General features: G+C 43.8%; 1 protein-coding gene and 1 pseudogene across 6 annotated transcripts in view; both read right to left on the reverse strand.

Moving 5' to 3' along the window:
* The window catches only part of HDAC8 (histone deacetylase 8), a 280,351-nt gene that overhangs the window by 23,424 nt on the left and 252,899 nt on the right, over window positions 1–4,028 (reverse strand). The gene's annotated exons all lie outside the window — the stretch shown is intronic.
* LOC110596771 overlaps window positions 1,918–4,028 on the reverse strand; it is an 8,835-nt pseudogene continuing 6,724 nt past the window's right edge.

A 4,028-nucleotide genomic window follows, 5' to 3' on the forward strand; every position in this document is an offset into this window, starting at 1 on the left:
CCCAGCACTTTGGGAGGCCAAGGCGAGTGGATTGCCTGAGTCTGCGGGTTCGAGACCCGCCCGGGCCACTTGGCGAGACCGCGTCTCTACAATAAATAAAAAATTTGCTGGGTGTGGTAGCGCGCGCCTGTAGTTCCGGCTACTTGGAAGGCTGAGGTGGAAGGATCACTGGAGCCCAGCAGGTCGAAGCTGCAGTGGCTGCGAACGTGCCACTGCACTCCTGTCTGGACGACAGAGTGAGACTCAAAAAAAAAAAAGACAGGGTGTCACTCTGTCTCTCAAGTTGGAGTTCAGTGGTGTGATCCTGGGCTTAAGCTATCTTCCCGCTTCGGCTTCCCTAGTAGCTAGGAACACAGGCATGTGCCAGCAGGCTACTCTTCAATTTCTGGCCTCAAGCAGTTCTCCTGCCTCAGCCTCCTAAAGTGCTGGGATTACAGGTATGCGCCACTGTGCCTGTCCCATTATCTTTTCATTCTCTTAACAGAGTTTTTTTGCAAAGGAAAAGTTAATTTTCATGAAGTTCAATTATTTATGATGTTTTTTCTTTTTTGGATTATGCTTTTTGTGTTTTAAACCCCTAAACTCAAAAGTCTCTGGGTAATCTTTGATTTTCTCATCTCTTAGTTCACACCTGCTCCACATCTTAGGAGTTGCCAAGCCTAGCCTCAAGACGTCTCTCAAATCTAGCTGGGCGCGGTGGTCTGTCTCCTTTCTGTTCCACTGTCTTCACTTTAGTCACATCTCTTATTACTCAAGTCAGTGCCACCGCTTCTTACCTGGTGCTCTTGCTTCTAGAACTGCCCCCACACAAGTGCCAGTCATGGCTACATCCCTCCCCTGTTTCAAAAACTTCAGCAGCTCCCACCTGTGAATGACCTCCTTAGCTTAAATAGGCCCCATCTATGCTGTCCTGTTTCTACACCTTGGCTTGTGTTGCTGATTCTGTAGAGGACAACCTACAGGGGACGTTGGTGCTGAAGTGAGGGTCCTTCCATCTGTAAGTATGGCCGGAGCTTGGGGAATGAGAGACTGCGTGGGTGAACAACATTCCATGTCACGTGTTCACAGGGAGGAAAGGTGGATGCTGTATTCTCTGCAGCTCCTTCTCACTCTCCAGTTACATTTGGATGCAATTGAGAAAAACCACAGAAATAATTTCCACCAAAAGTTGAGGATGAGCAATGTTGAATTTGGAATTTGGGTAACAATAAAAATGCAAGCTTAAATAATGCCCATTGTTTTCCCCTCACATCCAGCTTTTCCAGCAGTGGGTGGCAGCCTGAGAAAACTCTAAAGGCCAGCACAGGCTGAGGCCTGGAAAGCTATGGAGTTCAGACCAAGGGGAGCAAACCCAAATGCCTTGGGAGGCCAAGGATATACTGCATGTGAGTGAATGAGGCTGGGGCAAAACACACGTAACTCTCTTGATTCTTTTTCATTTTCTACTTTGAATCATGACATGAATGTAAGAAATAGTTTCATTTTGTTAATTCTACTACAAAAGAAACCAAAACCAAAATGGTGTAAGTTAAATAGTATTTGGACTCATACTTGGCCTAGAGTAAGAGACAAAAGGGAGTGGTGTGGCCCATGGCAAACAGGAAGGTGACATGCTCACAAAGTGGGCAGTTGTTGCTCAGCTCCAGCCATTCACTGGGCCCAGTGTGACCAGGTCTTGCCATTTTCCAAGAGAATTTCGAATTTCACATTTCTTTTTCTTTTTTGTCATTTAGTTTTTACTTCTCTGCAATCCAACTAGACGTGGAAGGGAATAAGGAAAGTATGGAACCCAAAGAATTGTAGTGAGAGCACAAAGATTATAGGGATACTGCGAGCAAATGGGATGGAGGGGGTGCTCTCCTGAGCTACAGAAGGAATGAATGATCTGGCAGTTTAAGATAAAACAAGTCAAATTTGTTAGAGTTGTCCACAGTCAGCAATGGTGATCTTCTTGCTGGTCTTGCCATTCTTGGACCCAAAGCCCTCCATGGCTTGCACAACATTCATGCCCTCTTTCACCTTGCCAAAAACCACATGCTTGCCATCCAACCATTCAGTCTTAGTAGTGCAGATGAAAAACTGGGAACCGTTTGTGTTGGGTCCAGCATTTGCCATGGACAAGATGCCGGGACCTGTATGCTTCAAGATGAAGTTCTCATCAACAAACTTCTCCCCATAGATGGACTTGCCGCCAGTGCCATTATGGCGTGTAAAGTCACCACCCTAGCACGTGAACCCTGGAATAATTTTGTGAAAGCAGAAACCCTTATAATCAAATCCTTTCTCTCCAGTGCTCAGAGTACGAAAGTTTTCTGCTGTCTTTGGAACTTTGTCTGCAAACAGCTTGAAGGAGACGCGACATAAGGGCTTGCCGTCAACGCTGATGTCGAAGAACACGCTGGGGTTAACTATGGCTGATAGGAAAAGACTCAAGGCAGCAGCATCTGCACAGCCTGAATTTCACATTTCTATGCAAAGTTTCCACAGTGTTACATGTAGGTCATTGGTTGAAATTTTTAAAGCATATTGTGTGGGGCATCAATATGAATGGCCAAAACAACAATTTTGGAGGCAAAATGTAGCTCACGGTTTCCCAGTTTGTGATTTCTGATGATCTCTGAGACAGTCTTGATTTACACTTAAGGCACACCATTTCATTTATACTTATATTATTTATATTGTCTCCCTGCCTCTGATGTACAAGGAATATTGGACTGGGACTCAGGAGGCCTGGATTCTACTGATTCATCAATTGACTAAACCATTTTTTCATCCATTTATTCAATAAACATTTATAGAGTGTCTACTCTGCCAGATACTTTGCTAGGTGCTGGTGAGCACTCTCTTTAGCCTTCCTTTTTTTTTTTTTTTAATTTATAGACTTTATTTTTAAGGCAGTTTTAGGTTTACAGACAAACTAAGCAAAAAATACAGGGAGCTCTTATACATCCTCTGCCCTCTTCTCCTGCAGGCAGTCTTCCCTGTTAGCAACATCTTGTATTAGTATGGGACATTTGTTAAAGTTAACCAATGAATAGAGATATTATTATATTATTATTATTTTGAGTTGGAGTCTCACTCTGTCACCCAGACTGGAGTGCAGTGGCCACTCCTGGCCACCGCAGCCTTGACCTGCTGGGTTCCGGCGATCCTTCCGCCTCAGCCTTCCGAGTAGCCGGAATTACAGGCATGCACTACCACGCCCGTCTGATTTTTTTTTTATTTATTGTAGAGATGAGGTCTCGCTGCCCAGGTGGGTCTCGAACCCGCAGGCTCAGGCAATCCACTCACCTCAGCCTCCCAAAGGCATGGGATTACAGGCTGAGCCACCGAGCCCGGCTTATTTATTTAATTATTATTATTATTTTTGCCATGGTGTTAAGATGAACAGCAGTGAGACTGTGAATACCTTGGGGTTCTCAGATTGTAAGAAATAGAAAAGATCTTTTGCTCACTTTAAGCAAAAAGAATACTAATTGACTGAAACTTATTGGATGTACTCCTGGACAGAAATCAAGGTAAAAATAAGGACAAATTTTGTATCTATATTCTAGAAACTATCCAACTTCTGTCCCAGGCACTATGCTAAAATAAATGTGCCTCAATCACTTTTCCCCCTGTTCTTGCCACTGTTAAAGATTCCTATTTCTGGGAAGGGGAGTCTAGTTGACCTGGCTTGTGACTTTTACCTGCTTCTTGGCTGGGGGGATGTGAGAGTATCCGATTTATTGTTCCACCAAAACTGACCACAATATTTTGGGGAGAGGTAACTTCTCTCCCAAAGCCAGGGTACTAATGAAAAGTGGGAATAAATCCTGGGTGGGTCTCTGACCCTAAACAAATAAATCTTCACTACATATCTCTACCTGGTAATACCAATAACTAACAGAGGTAGTTTGAAGGGAGGAATGGAGGAGAAGAGCATTTAGCTCTGTCTGTTTGCATCATGATTATTCAATTTGCAGGGACTCTTTTTCCTAAAAAGTGAATCTCATAAATAAAAATTACAAAGACATATCTGAATTCAG

The sequence above is a fragment of the Carlito syrichta genome, unplaced genomic scaffold (genome assembly GCF_000164805.1).
Source record: "Carlito syrichta isolate Samal-C Ts95f unplaced genomic scaffold, Tarsius_syrichta-2.0.1 Scaffold314047, whole genome shotgun sequence".
Taxonomy (NCBI): Eukaryota; Metazoa; Chordata; class Mammalia; order Primates; family Tarsiidae; genus Carlito; species Carlito syrichta.